The sequence below is a fragment of the Fukomys damarensis genome, unplaced genomic scaffold (assembly GCF_012274545.1).
Source record: "Fukomys damarensis isolate Sample0158 unplaced genomic scaffold, DMR_v1.0_HiC HiC_scaffold_35, whole genome shotgun sequence".
NCBI lineage: Eukaryota > Metazoa > Chordata > Mammalia > Rodentia > Bathyergidae > Fukomys > Fukomys damarensis.
In genome coordinates, this window is record NW_022900947.1 from 9,320,681 (window position 1) to 9,340,498 (window position 19,818).

The 19,818-nt window shown below is 42.2% G+C and overlaps 1 long non-coding RNA gene across 1 annotated transcript; it reads right to left on the minus strand.

The window, feature by feature from the left end:
* Positions 1 to 425: 425 nt before the first annotated feature.
* LOC117284215 lies at positions 426 to 19,394 on the minus strand. The gene is made up of 3 exons (XR_004515297.1): positions 19,119 to 19,394; positions 2,245 to 2,476; positions 426 to 551 (listed from the first exon to the last, which is right to left on the minus strand). It is a non-coding gene; the product is annotated as an uncharacterized LOC117284215 (long non-coding RNA).
* Between the last annotated feature and the right edge of the window lie 424 nt (positions 19,395 to 19,818).

The window sequence follows — 19,818 nt, forward strand, 5'->3', positions numbered from 1 at the left end:
AAGAATGCTCTTGTGTCAAACACAGGGCTTCACATAGGAGAGGGAGGAAAGGGATGAATCTCCGAGAAGGAAAATTGGAACAATATCCAATGAAGATGGGCCTAGCAGGGACCTCAATCCTTCCACAAGTATTTACTGGGCATTTCTGCATACACTAGGCAAGGGGCTGGGAAATGCAGTGGTGAATAAATCCCTGCAGACTCTGTGTCAGCAAGCAAGCACACGTGAGGAAATGCAACAAATATAAATTAAGTGCCATTGTGACCAGCGTGGCCCTCACCATCCACATAATTCAAACGTCTTCCTATTAGGCATTTGCTGCTATGTGTTACTTTTGAACTGGAATTTCCTTTCAAGTTTTTCCCATTCATCAGGACACAACAGCCGGAGTAGACAGGCATACCAGTTCTGATCTGACCCCTTACCTGTCACGTGGCCTTGAGTAAACTACACAACCATCAAATGGAGACAATTATCCCAATGCCCGGAAGTACATTAAGACATCGTAGACACGAGCTAGTCTGTGATAGGAGCTGTGCCAAATGGGGTTGCTGAGGGATAGAGAGAAATAATTATTTTAAAGTATGGATGTGGGTTATTATATAATTTGTGAGGCCCAGCGGAAAAGTGAAATTAAGAGGCCTCTTACTCAAAAATTAAGAAGAGGGGCTGGGGATTTAGCTCAGTGGTTCTGCCGCCTGCCTCTCAAATGCAAGGTCACGAGTTTGATCTCTGGTTCCAAAAAAAAACAAAATTGTGAAGAATTTCAAGATAGTGACAGGAGTGTCCTTGTGGGTGTGAAACCCTCTGTGATCACACTGGCTGCAAACCCATGAAGTCAGCCTTGGATGTGACTTCTATTCCTATCTCTTGTGAAGTCCTACTTCCCAGGTACTTCTAAGATGTATTCTATAATGTTTTTGGTTTTTTTTGTTGTTGTTGTTGTTTTTGAGACAGGGTCTCACTACGTAGTTGAGACTGGCCTGGAACTCACTATGTAACCAAGGCTCGTCTCGAACTCACAGCGATCCTCCTGCCTCAGCCTCCCCAGTGCTGGGATTACAGGCGTGCACCACCACGCCCGGCTTGTATTCTATAATGAATACAGTTCTAGTGTACAAGGTATATTTTGTTTACTTTGTTATTATATATTGGTGACCAAAAACTTGAGCAATTTTCTTAGTGTGAATGTGTGCTAAATCCATACATGCTGAGCTAATATCTAAAATATGTAAATAACAAAAAAATTAGCCCCCCAATAAAAGACCCAATCAAAAAATGGGCACGTTAAATGAATAAAGACTTTTCAATAGTATAAATGTCTAACAAACAGATGAAGAAATGCTTGACATCTCTGGCCATTACAGACATGCAAATTAAAACAACACTGAGATTCCATCTTGCTCCAGAAATAATATTCACCATCAAGAAATCAAATAACAAATGATGGTGAGGCTTCAGGGGGAAAGGACCATTCTACGTTGCTGGTGGGAATGTAAACCAGCACAACCACTATGGAGTCAGTGTAAATAATCCTCACAAGACTAAAATTAGGTCTCCCATTCAACTAAGCTGTTCCCCTTCCTAGTTATCTTCCCCAAAGTGTTAAAGACGATATATTACATGGATACATGCACACCTATACTTATAACAGCATGCTTCGTGGGAGCTAAATCTTGGAAGCTACCTATATACCCATCAACAAATGAGTGGATAAAGAAAATGCAGTATTTATACACAATGGAGTACAACTCTGTTGTAAAGAAGGATACACTTGAGTCATGTGTAAAAGACGGGTGCACCTTGACACCATCACTTTAAGTGAAACTTACCGACATACAAGCTTTAGTAGCACAAGGTCTCTTCTATGTGACAACCCAAAATGTAAAAACATAGCAAAATGAAAAAAAATAGATCGTAGAAAATAGGGAGTTATATCATTCTCAAATGGGAACGGGGTCAAGAGATGTGGGGGAGGGGAGGAGGAGTGGACGTAAGAGAATTAAGCTGTGTGGTTTCCGTGTACCAACTCCCTACGTGACAAGTAAGCATTATGTACTGCAAACATGGACTAGTAAAAAATAACTTAAAAACACAAAAGCTACAACAAAACAACATATATGCTATCCCATGACTTCAGAGATTTTCAAGAATGCTTTTTAGCCCATTTTCCCTTTATGCAGTGTCTTCCTTGTGCCTGCAGGAGATGAGAGTCCACTGTAGATGAGAGCCTATCATTTTTACCTGAGCCGATCTTTCAGTAGAGTCAGACCACAGGCCTCGCCTCCAGACCTCTGTGCCATCCTCATTTCACTCAGAGTGGGGGAAAGTTTCATTCAAAGTTTCACAGCATGTAAGTGGCAGGTCTGAGATTCAAACTCGCGTCTTCGGCCCTTAAGAGCCCTACTTACTCAGTACTGTCTTAATAAGCGTCTCCTTGCTTCTTACAACTTTCTCCTTCAAGCCTTGCCCCAACCTATGAAAGGAAGAATAGCTTGGTGAACAGAAAAACCTGCTTTTCTGCATGCTGGTCACAGAGCGTTCCCGTTCCGTTCAGGCACGTAAGGCTGGAGGCGGATCGGCAGGAGCAGCCGGGTCTGACCTGTGCTTCTAGCGCCCTGATTGCTACACTGTGAAGGCTCAGGGCTGACATCACTGGTTCAGCCTCCAAAATGTGAGCCCATGTGGAGAGAATGTTAGGGGGTGCGGATAAAGGTCATTTTAGAATGAGTGCTACCTGTAATTAATGTTACAATTAAAAGCTCTGTCGCTGACAGATGAGTCAGAGTGAACTCGATGTTGAAACTACATGCTGTTGTGTTGCTTAAATACTCACTTTGGAACATGAAACTCAATTTCCTGATCAATGCACACAAAATTCTGGGTTGAGAACATCTTATAAAATGTAGGGAAAAAGCAGTTCGTAGGTTGAATTTCCTAAATGTGCATACATAAACAAACACACACATATGCATGCTTCTAAGTTTGTCATGTCCCTTTAAAAGTTTCTATTATCTTCTCTTACCATTAAGACCTGCTATGATCCAATCCCAACTCCCCTTCCTATAGTCACCTTCCCTAGTCCCTTCTTCAGATGTCCAAATCTTTCCATTATTCTAGAAGCAGATTAGACGCAAGTGCTGCCCCAGGCTGTGAGGAAGAAATGCAGGCCCTGAAAGGTCTTGACTTATCTGCCAAATGGTGAGAAATGAAATGTATTCCCTAAGTTAGCTGCGGTTGCCCTCTTCAACCTCCTCTGGGCATATTTGTCCTCTTTGTATGGAGTCAACCCCTTCCTTCCCTCGGTGTCCTCTGCTCTGGGTTCACACATCTATTATTGGGCTCAGCATGATGCATTGAGTGGCATGGTTGACCCACTACCCTGTCCCCATGAGCTCGGAGAATACGTGCCGTGCCACTGTGAGGAGCCATAGGATCATGGCAATAACACCAAACTGTGGGGTGCTGGAGAGTGACATCCTCACATTGTTCCTCCTTTGTACTACTTTTGTGCTTGCCCTGTTTCTATGAACAGAGCAGAACTTCAAGAAATGTTAACTTGGTGTATTTGCAGCCATTAAGATGGCTTTTAATGGTCACAGATCTGCCACATGCTGTGTGGCATTTGATATCTCTTGGCAGAAGGATAATCAAGTTGATTACTTGATAAAATCACTCTTACCAGACTAAGGTGTGAAGGCATATCCAAGGAAAAATATGCTCTTAACTAACACAGATGCTATTGTGTTAAATTATTTAAGAATTAAAAATCGCATGGGAGGTGTAACCAAGACAGCATCGATGTGGAAGGAGAAACTCAATGTATCTGTTTCCTGTTGATAAAGAGTCACCTGGCCCATTTTGGTGGTGTGGTAGAGCTATTAGTCTTGACTCTCACAAATCAATGTTAATATTAATAATACTGCCAGTTAGTGGTTTAGTACAAGCCAGGTGCGTGGTGAGCCTTTTCAGATGCTATCACATTAAATCCTCCCAACTGCCCCACGAGGAAGGTAGCATCATTACTGTTCACATTCCATATCCTACTCTGGAGATTAAGCCCAAGAGGTAAGATAGCTTCTCTGATGTTGCAAAGTAAAGAATCTAGGTCTGGTGTTCTCTAAATCCATGCTCTAAGCCTGTTCTGTAGGGTAAGGTAGGCTCTCGGGTGAAGCTTTTAGTTAAATGGCAGAGGAGACCACCTATTAAATAGACTCTCCTCCTCATTTTGTAAATGATAAAACTGAGGCCCAAAGAGGTGAAGACATGTGAGGTCTTAGAATCTCGTGGTGGAAACAGACTTCTATTCACCCAGAGGCTCTTACATCCAATTATTGCCCTTATCTACCCTACTTAGATATAGTTTCTCTATCATACCTAGCAAAAGTTACAGTTCAATTTGTATTTCTTTTCTATTGGCTATACAGATTAGCAAGTTTCATTCTGGCAGGTTTGTCCGTATCCTTAATGCACTTGATCATTTTCTCCTGCTATCATTACCCACTGCCTCTTCTCTCCCCTTAGTTTCATATTTCAGGAGGGATCTCAGCATGCATGTGTTTTGCTCAAATCAACCCCCACAGTGGTTGTCAATACATTCAAAGAAGCACATGTTCATCATCACAACTTTTTATAACCACCCCAAAATCTCCATATCCATTAGTGGTGGTCCGTGTCACAGCTCCAACCTCACTCATCCTTAGAAACCATTAATCTGCCTCTATGTGTTTGCCTACCCCAGATATTTCACATGAATAGATTAATGCAACAGATGGTCTTCTGTGACTGGCTTCTTTAACTCGTCTTAATATATGCTTTTGGATATAATGAAGTCACTTCAGTATATGGCTGTGACTTAGTGGCACCAATGAGGAGTGGCTGGTCAGTGGAGTGACACATCTGCCCCAATCTTTACTAGCCCCATCATATAAGCTACTCCAAAATTTAAGTTAGAACGGAGTGCTTGATGGTGTTATGGGTTGAATTCTGAAACAACCTCAAATTTCATGCATCAAAACTCTAATATCACAAATTATGAGTTCTACTCAAGCTATGAGCTTTACAGAGGCAATTAAGTTAAAATGAGGTCATTAGAGTGGAGTCCAATCCAGTAGAGCTTGTGTCCTTATAAGAACTGAAGCTCTGGAGACACTGGAGACACACACACACACACACACACACACACACACACACACACACAGGAACTGAACTGCCACAAGCCAAGGGACTATGAGAAGTTACAGAGGCCTAGAACAGAAGGACCCAACCTACCAGCACCTTTATTTTGGGCTTCCAGCTTCCACATCTGAGACATAATAGATTTTTAATGTTCAGGCCATCCCATTTATGGTACTTTATTATAGCAACCTAGCAAACTGAAATGATTTTTAAACACAGCTTGTACTCACTTCTATGGGTCATCTCCCTGACAAGTACATTGCTATTCTTATACTCTCCCTTAGCTGAAAACCAGCAAGTCTTTAAAATCAAATCTCTGAGATTTTTATGCAATCCTGGCTTTCTTACAGATCTTTCTATTTAGGCAATGGTACCCTATTCAAAAAGATGTAAGGCCAGAATTCTGAAAGGCATGTTTGGCCCTTCTACTTTTCATGCCACTCTTCCGTCTAACACACACACACACACACACACACACACACACACACACACACACACTGTATGTGTGGAGGCAGGGGGAATGTCTTCTAGGCCAGGAGAGGGCTTCACAGGAATATTTCATCAAAGTTTGGGAGACAAATAATTTCAAAATTGTTTAAAACTCTCCAAGTCATTAAAACTTAAACTTGAAAATTCCTTCATGCAATCATCAAAATATTATTAGAAACTTAAAAAAATACACACACACACACACACACACACACACACACACACACACAAGAAAGCAAAGAAAATCACAGAATCTGGATAAAGAATATCCATACAAACTCTAAGTAAGGTATTAAGTTGCATAATCCATGACCGTTTAAAGGAATAATATTATCATGATCAAGTGAAAATTAGTTCAGGAAAGCAAGTCTATTTCCCCTTGCTGTACTGGCCCAGAATCTTATCATCTGAGAAAATCAGAGAGTTGCCTGTTAAAACATGCCTTGCCCGTCACTCTGTAGCCTAATCTACTCTTGATATTTCTAAATATTTTTTTCATGGTTTTCCAGGAATCTTTACAAGTCCCTTGGCTCTGGAAACCATGTTTTCCCCCTTTTAAGTACACTCCTGGCTCTGCCAAACGTTAATCTATTGAAATGTCTGTCTACACAGACCCTCTTGCCAATATACATGTAGAAAAAACACCAAGAACATCCATCCAATGGGGTTGACAATATATAATAGACAAAAACAACCTTTCCCACATAAGAATTAGAATTTTAAAGCCAAAAATGCATTTCTTAGGAAAATTTTCCGGGAATAGTCATTAAAGCCTGAAATCCAATCCAACACTGTATCGCTGTGATTATCTATTGCTGTATAACAAAACAACATCCAAATAGTAATAATAATTTACTATTGCCCTGGGAGTCCTGTGAGTTGCCTGGGCTCAGCTGGCAGGTCCTTCACTGTTTCGCATGTGGCCAGGGCTAGTTGGCAGCTGGGCCATCCTGGCTGCAAGCTTCACCTGGCTGCGGGCCCCAAATGGCTCTCAAGTGGCAGGCACCTGGTGTGAGCTGTGGTGGAGAGACTGACAACACTCATGGCCAGAGTGCACACTGCAGGGCCAGATAAGCTCAGAGACATTAACAGACACAGCAGCCAACATCTGGCTGAGACAGACCCACCATCACCTCCGCTGTATCCTCTATATCTTGGTTGCCCAACATGTCAGCTTGCTTAGACCGGACTGAGTGAACAGAAATTGTGTTGGGATATATATAAAATAGATAACTTACTTCCTATAGCAAAGCTGCTATAAAGCTATTCTAACTTATGAAATAATTTCACAAAATAACAAGCCCCAGTTTAATAATTCAATAAGAAATATTACATGTGTGCTTACTAAGAATACATGCCCTTCTTTGCAGGCACACCACACACACACACACACACACACACACACACACACACACACACTCGTGTTTAGGTAACTTGAAATACCATTGTCTAGAATAGCTGTGTTTTCCCCACCAAGCCACACATGTAACCTTTGCTTCAGGTGGATTTCCACTGGACAGACTGTGTTGTGGAGTCACAGGAGGTGAAGTCAACTCCACACTGCACCCCCAGGCACATGACCTCCCCTCTGCACCTGCCAGCCCCCACCCAGGCACTGTGCAATCCGTCATGGAGAACAGCACTAAATATCACATAGTTGTGTTCAAGGCTGTCATGTCATACAGGCCCCATCAGCTGCCATCCAGAGCCATAGCAGCCCACGGGCCAGCACGTGGCTGAGTCAGGCGAGGCTGGGCTCCTGGCTGAGCAGACTTGGCAACTGTCTAAGCCCATGTGTAAAATAGAAACAATAGCTTCCACCTGGCAGTGGTGGTGAGGCTGAAAGCGGGTAGTATGGGAGGACTTAGCAGGGCATGTGAGGTGCCTAATGAGCGGTAATTACTATCATTATCATTAATATCAACATAATTGTTTCACAGGGAAAACTAAGGTTGAATTTACCAAAAAAGACATTGTTCTCCTATTTTACATGAGGCTAGCCTACGAGGCCATATTCTCTCTTTTTCGGTCATGGATTTCATTTTTGGGTACAAACGTTAAAAATGAGACTGTACAGCCTATCTTCATTTTGTTTCCAGTCTAAACATTTTGATTCTATGCATTTCATTTTTAAAAAGTAAAAGTTAAATTGTGTGTGTGTTTGTGTGTGTGTAGGCACAGGGAGAGAAATGGAGGAATATATACCAAAATGTTGATTATGTTAGGAGATAAAACTAGTCATGTCTTTATAATTTTCCCCACATTCCAAAATGTTTCTGATGAGCTTTACTCTTAAACTCATAGGGGAAAAAATGAATATGATGTGTTTCCATGTGTGTCAGGCTTCTTGGCCAGATTTTAAAACACAGAATACTATACAACCATTTTCCCTGCTGCATGCCTTCATTCTTAGCGCACAAAGCCACAGCACCTTGCCTATTAGCTTCTGGGTACAACCTGCCCTTCACCTCTTCCTGAAGGCCTCTTCCTCCTGGGCACCGCCAAAGAGTGGCCATACTCTGCCCAGAGCCTTCTGTAGCACCTCTCATGCCTAGCGACCAGGGCCAGTGCTCTCATCCCCCCACGCACTACACTCGGTTTGGAAGCAGGACTTAACCCATCCATGTTTTTCTTCACTCTGATTTGTTAGCCTAGCGGATGACAAATTGTTGCCTGTTAAATTGAATGTGTTCCAACTCCCATTTTATAGTTGGAGTAATTCAAACTCAGACAAGCCTGTGACTTACCCAGAATCACAGAGCCAAGTCAAAGCTGAAATCTCCATTCCTTCCTCTCACAAGTTCCTATATTTCCACATGCTGTGCCACAGGACACCTGGGCATGTAGACAGCAGGTGCACTGTCTGCCAGAGGGTCACATGCAGGTTTTCTGAGGACTCTTCTCCATGACAGCCTTTCCACAAGCAGCCCTGCAGCAGAACAGTGGCTTGGGGAAATGTGTGTCCTTCACTGGGGAGGTGTCTTTCTGAATAAATGACAATAGTACCACACAGAATGGTGATGGCACAGCGGAAAAATACTGGGTTCTCAGCTAAGCACGCCTATGTTTAAATTCTTTTTTTCTTCTACCTATGAACTGGTTGATTCTATATAAAATCACTTTTCTTTTCTGAGTCTTAGTTTCCTTATCTGTTAAGTGGGAGTTAAGACCTATTTGGAAGGCATGGATTGATTTTTTACGTTGTAGAGTCTCGATTGTCCACATACTCAAGTTCACTAGCACACCGATCACCTACCGACAACTGCATCTCCTATCCACTGGCCTGTGAATTCAGCTTTGGGGTCTGAGCTCCATACTCCATTTGAAGGAAGAGCTGTCTTCTCCTGACATTCTTAAGGAGCCAATTTTGGAGGAGCACTAGATGCCTGGGAAATCCTAAATTTTCCTGGCTGCTTGGAGTTCCCACACATTCCCTCTCCCCTTTTTCCCTACAATCCCCATCTGCTATACCTTCTTGAAGGAGATGTTCAAAAAAGACATTATATAAAGAGAGTATATTAATACGGATGCCAATTTTCACTTGCAGATTCCCAGAGAAAAGCAATGTTAGTGGGATTTAGAAGCATTTAGTATCTCCTGAAAGAGATGCTATGTGCACTGCAATTGGAGGAGGGGATGTCATCAGGATCAAAGGGCTCATACCCTGGGTGTGGTAGCCACCTGCAGAAGACAGGAGTAGGGTATAGTTTAGATCCTGAAGAAAGGCATAACAATGAGGCACAAAGGCTGAGCATGAAGAGATGAATTCTCAGAGCTTCCGTTCTTCCATATCCTTGCTGCCATGCAACTTTGCAGTGCTGTGTCATTCTCAGCCAGCCTGAACATGCTCACAGGGTGACGATAGAGGCACAAGTTACTCAAAGACCAGAGTTCAGGCTGTGTCAAAACAGCATTTGTGACTAGTTAGCTAACAACTCATTGGCCAAACAAGAGCCCATGCTCAAGGCCATTCTCTAGAAGCCAGGCGGGAAAATGGCCTGGGTAAATTTGCCTCCAAGAGCAGACTTGTACAACGGCCAAGAGAGGAGGGAGACCAAAGCCAGGGTAGCCCCTGAATCCTGCCAGCTCCTGTCTTCCTGCCCAGTAACCCACTAGACTACAAAAAGAACCTGAGAAAGGGGCATGGGTGGAGAATGCCTAGGGAGGGAGCCCTACCTCTGCCTAAGATGTGAGGAGGTCACTTTGACCCTTCTGTTTTCTTCTTTTTTCCATGGCAACTGCACAGGATGCAAATTCTTGCTCTGAATTCATTCATGTTTTGTTAAGAGCTACATATCTCTTATACAGTGTCTTCTCTGAACATGTCCTTTGAGTAAGTATAGCAGGCAAGGGTTCCAGGGAAAGAGGAGAGGAATATTTAGGATGGAGAAGTACCTACTTCAGACATCTAGCGCTGCTCTAAAATTGGTTCGTTAAGGACTTCAGGAAAGGGCTTTCCTTCCCTGAACATGGGACTTTCAACAAGGACTTTCAGCAGTCCCATGACCTACCAATAAATTCCAAACTCTTCAACTAGATACTCTAAGAGCTTTCTCACCCCTAAGCTACTTATATTCTGTTTTATATTGGTTCTATTTCTTCAGGAATCTTATCTTGACTATTCAATTATGGACTTCTTCAGATGAAGGATCAGAAGTTATCCACCATTTATCAGAGAGCCTGACTTAATATATTTTTAACCCAGTGTCAAGATAAACAGCTCCAAGACATGGCAAAAGGTAATCATCTTGTAGTGGAAATAGCACTGGGTGTAGAGCCAGAAGACTCAATTCTAGATACTGAGTCTGCTTATTAATGTCAAATGACATTGGAAACATAATTTTTTCTCCCTGAATACTAATATTCTTATCTAATAGATGGATGTGATAACATCAACTTTAGTGGTTATTGAGGAAAAATTAAATTGAAAATAGAAAAGAAGATTGAAGTATACCTTAGAATGAAATGTCACTAAAATTATTATCCAAACCAGAGACGTTGAAGGATGTGTAGCTATCACTGTATGACAGTGTAGGGTTTAATAGAGTTCTCTCCCTGCTAATATTGCTTCGTATTCTTTTGCAAAACTAAAGACACAATTTGATTTTCTTTTAATCAATTTTATGTCTTAAAACTAGAACTGATATCCTAGAGTATAAGGTTTTAAATGTTATCAATAAATGTGCCTTATTAGATGAAAAATAAGATTAAAAAGGCATCATTCTACCCATTACTCAGCAAGGCCACTATGCACCATGGAGGCCCAGTGATTTGCACACATTAGCAAGTTGTGAACCCACTGAACATCTCAAGAGGAACGAGGAAATATGTCTGTATGATATGCATCCAGACAGTCATGTCTAGTTACTCACAGAGCATTGGAACAATTCATTTGACTGCACCAGGCTGTTCAGATACAGATCTCCCAAGGAATAGGGTTGAAGGGAAGGGAGCTTTCACTAAGGGTAAAATTGGCCAAGAATTTTCCCATGTGAAACTTTGTCATTTACCAACACAATTTGGCACCATTGCAGAAATGGAGATTTCTGTCTTCTTCAATAACAAAATCAAGCTCCCCAGCAATCCAAACCTGCCCCACCACAGGAGTGTGTGTGGCTCAATAATGAAGGCATCTTCTGTCTCCACATAAGCATTTGCTGCTGTGCGGAAAGACAGGAAATACTGAGAAAGGAGGAGGAAGGTCATTGGTGAGGGGAATCATGCCACCTTCTACCTAGGGCTCTTTTCCCATCAAGGTTTTGAAAGAGTGCTACTGAAAACAGCTCTGTTTCCTTCTGCAACTTCCCTGAGATTCCTCCTCAGATGGGAGTCATCCTGAACAGTTCAATGTTCTTAAAATCCAACCAACCTAAAACTCCAGCTATAACTTTAACCCTGGTCATACTAGTAGGCAGCTTTTGGTGGCAGCTTATCTACGAAATAAAAGAGATCACCACTTTCATGGAGATGAGTGAGAGATTTGAGGATATCCTTTGGTGAGGAGACATTGCCTTTTAAATGAAATCTGCCTGAGATTCTCTTTTGATATTTATAACTTCAGTTGAATTATTTTGAGAATACTACCAAAGAATACTCTCACAAGAAGAGTCCCTAGAATGGTTTTGAGGCATCCTTGGAGAGCTTGCTACCAACCACCTCACTTTATAAATAAGAAGACAGAGTCACAGAGAGGTGGAGGAACTTTCTCAAGATAATCCAGCAAGTTAGCAGCAGGCTAAACACAACAACCCAATTCTTACGACTCCAAGTCCAGCTCACTTTACCCTGGTCCATACACAACTCCTCAGTTGCTTAGTAACATCCCAGGAAAAGCTGTTGGATCTTATAAATCACATTTCCGGGCTTGACACCAGGAAGGAAAAGGTGAGAAAGAAATGATTTCCACCCTGAACGTTCCCTCAGTCAAAACAGAGAGTCTCAGTCATAAAGCAAAGACAAAGGTAATCCATGGAATAAGTGTCTCACTAGAGGCTTGCACAAGGTTCCAAGGAGAATAGAAGACAGCACACTCCCTCTGAGGGAAAGGTTGAAGCAGTCCCTCCAAAAAGATGACCATGAGCTGACTCTCAAAGCAAGAATGTAATGTCATAAAGGAACATGACCAATCTCAAAGACAAATTCAGAGAACCCTAAGGAGGTCTAAAAGCCTTCACTGGCTTTCTGCAAAGGGCAAATTAGTGGGATATGCTAGAGCGGGGGCTAGAATCAGATTCTAGATGACTGAGAAGTCCAAAATCGTTGTGCCAGAAATACTGGTTCCTTCTGAGGACTGTGAAGAAAAATATTTGCCATTCCTTCCATTGGCAATTTCCCCAACCTCTGCATTCATCTCCTGACTTCTTCCTGGGTGCAAATCTGTGTAAAGATATCTCTCTTGTGTGAGGACCAGCTACATTTGGTTGGTGTCCATCCTAATGACCTCATCCTCACACTGTTACCTCTGTGAAGACCTTATTTCCAAATAAGAACACATCTGGAAGTCCTGCGAGTTCCTATTCCAATACATCTTTCTGCGGGAACACAAATCAATCTGTAGCAGAAATCTCTGAAAAGTTACAAACACAGGAGGGAAACTGTTAGATATGCCTGCATGCATGAGCATATTGGATACAGTTAGGGACAGGAATTGAAAAGGGGAGGATTTGGAGGCAGGGAGACCCACTGGAGGTGCTAGGCAAGAGGGTAAAAGAGCTGCAGTCGCTGCAGTAATATATGTGTAGAGGAAGGGATAGCTATGTACAGGTCAGGAATCGGTTTACTGCTAGATAGGAGGGGAACTGGGAAATCCATGAGGACACTAAAGATTTTAGCTTAATATATAGAAAGAATGGGAACACCATTCCCTGGGAAATAAAGAGAGGTAAGGGAAAGGGAATATTTAAGAGTGGGGAGATTAATTTTCATCTCATGATTTTTGATAATTAGTAGGCAGTTGGAAGCCTAAGAAAACAATGGGATTCTCTTGCCACAATTATTTCAGAGGGCCTTCTGATTGGATGGCAGTTGGCTGGGACACTGAGATATAAGTGTGAATTCATCAGACATTCTTGGCTACACAGCTTCCACCCCAACACACATGCCCAACCCCTGCATGGTGAGGGGAGGTGTCAGGAGTACCCTGGGGTTGAGCAGCATGGCAGGTCTAACTCATGGCCCTGCACTGGACTGAGTGCTTCACACACTTCTGTCTCTGCTGTGGATGGGCTGCATTGACCACAGTATATTTTTTCTGCTTTTTACCCACATTGCTCTGAACTGGACTCCACTGGATCCTGTTACAACTGGTCACCTGATAGCCATCATCTCAACTAATCATTCCAATATTCTTATTGAGCTTTTGTCCCACACTGTGCTGCTCATTAGAGCTTCTTTGCGGAACAGGACAAGGTTTGTATTCTCATGTTGCTTATATTTTACAAAGGGGAGCTACTGATAAATAAAACGATAAGAAGCAGTGATGACTGCTGGGGTCCACGTAAAGTGATCGAAAGTTACTGGGGCCACTTTCAGTTGAGAGGTCAAAAAGGAATATTAGGAGAGACCCAATGACAAAGGGGACACAGGTAGGCAAAAATCCTGAGAAAATTGTTCCGAACAACAGAAAACACACACACAGGCCCTGAGTCTTCCTTTGCACGTTCTACATCAAGTCTTAAAGTTGCATTCTCTTAGACCACCTGCCCACCAAGACAGACTTTGAAGACTCCAGCAACTTAAAAGCATCACCACAATCATCTGACATCTTTGTAATAAATTCTCCGTCACATGGTCATTTGAGTTCTATCAGCATGACTAAGATAATAATACTGACCATGGATGAATTAGCTACAACAACCTCACCTTTCTAAGATCATCCCTACTTAACTCTTGCTCTTAGATTTAGTTGCTCTCTAACTCTTCAGTAGGTGGAGAAATTCATCCTTCTCTGGGGTTATTTTTAGAGCAAAGAAAGTAGGATCCTGGTGGTTTTTCTCTAGGAAGTGTATTTCGCCAAAATAACAATCTTCCATCTTTCCCATTGCTCCATTTCCAAATTCCCCTTGGGTACAGAATGTCATCCATGGATCAAGCTGTGCTCTAATGAAGAACCAGTATTCATCTCAAGCTCTGCTTGTGGAAACAAGCGTAGGAAAAGCTGTAAGCATCTTTAACCCTTTCTATCCTTTTTACCCACGATGTATGGCTTTCTTGCTCCCCTGTGATCTACAGTATGACCCATCTTAGGTTTCAGGTCTGAGCTTTCCAACTTATATTATTTGTGTCTTCCACAAGACATCAGTAGATGTTCTGTACCAAAAATAAGGAAAGTACGGAGGAGGATGGTGAAAATATATGGGAATGCTTAAATTTTTAAGAATTTATGACAGGTGTAGGAGGCTTCTATTGTTCTATATGTCACTTTATACTTATTTTCCTCTAGACATGCAAGAGTCTCTTTTAAAGTACTATATGTTGATACATAAAATGTGAGTGGTGTCAGCACATGTTGGGAACTCATTATCTGTTAGCTACTTTATCAGTCAGGATAGGTCAGGTTATGTTCTTATTAGTATATGTTTCTAATACATAAATACATTCAGTTTGGGATGTCACGTCTCACTTCCGTGGTATACAACCTCAGAATCTCAGTGGTTTAGAAAATAGGAGAGTTTCTGCTTATCCTGTACATTCCCCTAAGTTGGTGGTGAAGTGAGAAGTCATTTTCATTCAGGAAACTCCACTAGGTGTAGAGGCAAGGAGAAAAGAAGACTGAAGAAATGAGAACTAGATGTTTTATATCACTTCTACTCACATCCCACTGTCCCAAGCAAGTCTGGTTGGTAAACCTAACTTAAATGGCAAAGAAATGCCTTCCTTCCAAGTGCCCAGAATGGGGGGAAGACTGAGTACTGGGGAGTGTTAATAAGACTCAAGTCAGCAATCACCTATATTGTCACTATTATTTTTTACATCGTACTGCTTTTATTACTATCCTATCACTATATCTCTCCACAAATCCAGGATTATGTATAGAAGCCCCTCCTTCCTATTCACAAGGGATCTTTTCCAAGATCCCCGGTAGATGTTTGAAACCACAACGGAGCCAAAAGTACATTGTTTCTCTTGTACATGCACATACAAACTTAATATCTTTTCTGTATTAACTGAGAACTTATCATTCACTGTGGTTGTAACTGCTGCCATTCAAGATTCAACAACTTTATATTTTTTTCTTCATAATATTACAGATAAAAATTCATTCTTACCATAGATCTTAGCACCCTAAGCATATGACTTTTTTTTTCTTTCTTTGAGTTGGTAGCTCTCATCATATCACTTAACAGAAGCATTTTACAGCTTCTCTTTGACATATCTGAGTTGCTGACATCATTACCCTTGTACCTGGGGACCATTATTACGTACAATAATGATTATGTTAACACAGCACTACGATACTGGTGCAGTCTCCCTGACACTGTGATGCCTCCTGAGAGACTAACAGGCAGGCAGCATATGTCCTATGGATCCCTAGGCAAAAGGGTAATTCACATCCTGGGCACAACAGAGTGGAATTCGTGCTACAGAAAGCTACCTGCAACTTAAAACGTATGATTTGTTTATTTCTGGAATTTTCTATTTAATGTTTTCATACATCAGTGGATCACAAGTAACTTCAAACCATGCAAATCAAAATCACGTATAAGGGAGGACTGCTGTTTTTTCCAAGTCACTCAACCAAAGAACCATTTCTCTCTTGGCACACTGATTTGTAAAGAACAAAGCTTGGATAATGTTCTTCTCTATAACCAATCAGACTTAACTCCCATACTACCTACTCTGCTTCTCCCATACCACGCTTACAGTTATCTCACCAAATTGGTTCTGAAAGCTTTACTCTGTGCCCTGACTTAAGACTGTCTGACTTAGAAGCCATGTAGCCTCTCCTCTTGGGTCTTTGTCCTCATTCCTGTCTCCCCTCAGCACCCTACCTACCTCACATAGACATCCCTACCTTGGTAAGTGGTCTCTCCTACTTCCATCAAGGAAAAAGGGAGAGAAATTTGAACAATCAGCTAGCAGCAAAGTCATTTTTTGTTATGGTTTGTTATGGTGTGATCACGATCAAACAAACAGCACGTAGTATATCTCCCAAAAACTGTCACTTCCAGCAATTTCCTGGAATAATAATTGGGTCCCCATGGGGCAGAGGGAGGGAGCTGGAGCTTCTGTCTCCCTTTTCTCCCTTTGCAATAGGCTGCTCTAGGTGGAGAAGTTAGAGGAAATGACTGTAGCAACATGATGCTGGCCCACTTAAAACTTCTATTATGAAACCCAGTTGCATAAGCTATAAGAGCAAATAAGTTATAGTCTCAGGAACAAGTTCTAGTGAATCAGCTCATTTTAGGCTCACATCTTCATCTGTCTCTGAAGTGGCTTATTTAAATTTTAATAGAAAATGTTCCGTGTGGGGCTCAAATGGAGGGAATGAAATAACGCTGTTTATCCCCAAGACAAAATTGTGTCAAGAGAAAAAATTAAGAGGGAGAGAGACAGAGAGAAATACGATGCTAATTTCTTGAAAACCTCCTATGTCCCACTTCATAGAAACTGGACAAAGCAATATAAAGCCCATTGTACCAAACAAAAGCAGCAATGGTACATTTAGAGACACGCTGTCCTTCTTGTTGTTTGGCTCTTTAAAAAAATTATTTGAAATGGAAAAGTGTCCTTTGGGAAAAAGTACCCTTCAGAAAAGTGGAAAATCTTGCAAAACAAAGTTTTGCCACTCTTGGTGATAGTAGTAGGGAGAAAGGAATAGGAAACCTCATGGGATAGCAGGGAGGTCTTTCACTGACTTAGAAATTTTTTAAAAAATGGATCTGGCGTCAAATACTGGCTTTCCACCTACTAACTGTGTGATCTTGGAAGAGTCAATTAGCAGCACGAACCGTTCCTGCATTGTGCTATCGTGACAAGGAGATGAAATACTGTAAGCCATTACTGGCCTCGTCCCTTCTCCCCCAGGGTACAAATCTCAGTGACCTTCATACTCTCCAAATCAGGACCCAGCCAGCGAGGGCCCGTGGACCTCACCTAGCCCACTTCCTCTGTTTAAAGACAGTTTCAGTGGAATACAGCCGTGCTCATTGGGCACCTTCATGGCTTCTTTTGCATTATGATAGAACAATCGAGCAATTGCAAGAGACCATATTGTCTACAAAGCCCATAATATTCTTGAGCTTTCATTGAAAAAGTTAACCAACCCCTGCTTCAAACAGGTGTGAAATTTGGTAGTCACCTCAGGCAATCCTAGCTTTCTCACTCCCTACATGCAACTGGTCACGATTTCCTGTAAATGCTGACTCCAAACTATTTCTTGCATTGCTGCACCTGTCTGCATCTCCTCAGCCTCCACCCTGCCCAGGCACCATCATTACTACGTCAGCCTGCAGAGGGGCCCCTTTCCAGCCATTCTGGGCCTCCTTCTCTGCCCATCCTCTCACACACACTCATTCTTGCACAAATTTGTTATTCACACAGCAGCCTGAGTGAGATTTGTAAAATGCTGACCATACCAAACTTGTGCTCAGAATCACACCTATGCTCTTAGAAAGTGCAAAATCTCGACGGAGACCCTACAGAATCATGTACCCACATCCTTGCCACCTTTGACTTAAGGGACGGTCTCCCTCTGCTGTCTGTGGATGGCACCAGCCTTCGTTCTGCTTATCTATACATTGAAAGAGGCCAGCTCCCCTTTGCTCTAAGGCCTGCACATGGGATACTCCCTGCTCTAGGAATGGGATTCTCCTCTCAGTCTCTGTCCTCCTAACCCGTACAAATCCCCCTCATCCCCAAGGCCACACGCAGAATAACTATCAGCTTCTCAGGTTCAACTGTCCTGGCTCTTCAGTCCCTTCCCCACTTCCAGGTCCTAGTATAGTGCCCAGGCTTACACTCTTGTGATACTCGCTATAATTAGAAATAAAGTCTTAATTTTGTGCTTATTTTTGCTTATTTGACCTTTCCCCATGAATGTAAGCTCTGAAGGCAGGTTGAACTCTGCATCTTTGCCGCAGGGCGCACACCTCTGCACATAGTAGTACAGAATGGTGGTTGACAGAGAAGTCACCCGCAGGTTGCACGAACTGAAATGCCTCCCTTACTTATCACCAGAGAATGTTGTGAGTATAAGGCTACTTAATACATGGGAAACAGTGCAGACTCATACTGAGAATTGCACTTGTTATTCTGACTATGGGAGTTGGTCAATGAGATGGAACGCAGCCTAGGGATGTTGTTGTTAGAGCGCTTACATAGTATGCATAAGACCCTGCGTTCAACCCCCAGCACCACAGAGGAAGGGAGAAAATGCAATGGAGGGATGAGTAGCTTTTCCCTTTCTCCAATGAAGCATATTTTTGGAACGTGCTATTTAATTTGAAGTTCATGTCCGTGCTCCAATGACAATAGGCTTCTTGGCTTTTCCCAAAACTACCCACATTACACCTGTCTTTGCTTCTGCACATGCCTCTCTCTCTCCCTCTCTCTCTCTCTCTATCATCCTTCCTAGGCTCTCTAGTGAATTGTAGCAAATCCACTGCAACTCCTTTCAAATGTCAACTAACTCTGAAGCCAACTGTTCCTCCTGCTCCATTGCATCCTCTAATAAAATGGAGACATTAACAAACTTTCCTCTGTACTATAATGAGATGATAGATGGTAGATAGATAGATAGACAGACTTTTCATAATGCACATTATTATTCAAACTTCCTTAAGTCAGTTTTATGTACACAAGGTGATCAAAATTATCACTGCTTCAAGATTCTGCACACATGGTGATTCACATAATGCTCATGTTATTTTACATGAATGTGTTAGTAATCTCTTCACATCATCTAAGGAAAAGTTTGATCTACAAGAGGGTGGGAACAGCATCAAGCTTACTTGGGAAAGGCCTCGATGGTGCTGTCTTCTCTGAATGCCATCGGTGCTTAGAAAACTCCATTAACTCGCTTCGGGCAGTTGAATCATTTCTGTGTCGTCAGCACCAACTGCGGCTCAGTAGGATTTTCAGCAAATGTTTTAGGAACTATAGCAAAACAAAAATGCATCTTTGTAGTGGTTGCTTTCTTTCTGAAATTCAACTTCAAAGGCCAGCAGAAGTGCAACTCAGCACCAGTAGGAAGAGGTTTTGCCATTGCTTCAGTCAGAGGGAAAGGCAGAGTCTGTTCCCAGCACAGGAACGAATCAGGCCGAAGTGCTGAGGAAGAACACAGACTGTCGCAACTAGAAAAGAGTGAAATTGGCAATAACCTTTTGCTCCACAGTCAGATTGAGAAAGTAGGCGTTTTAGCTCCTAACTTCAGTAAGACATTACTATGCATCACAAAACTATTCACTGGACTCTTTTTTTCTTTTGTGGCTAGTATAGTCCTCCTGACCCCATACAGGGACCCACCCTGGGCAGGACAGAGGTTAAATACTAAAGACATAATAATGATGGATTGTGCCAGGCGTGGTGGCGCACACCTGTAATCCCAGCACTCAGGAGGCTGAGGCAGGAGGATTGCTGTGAGTTCGAGACCAACCTGGGCTAAACAGTGAGTTCCAGGGCAGTCTGAACTACATAGTGAGACCCTATCTC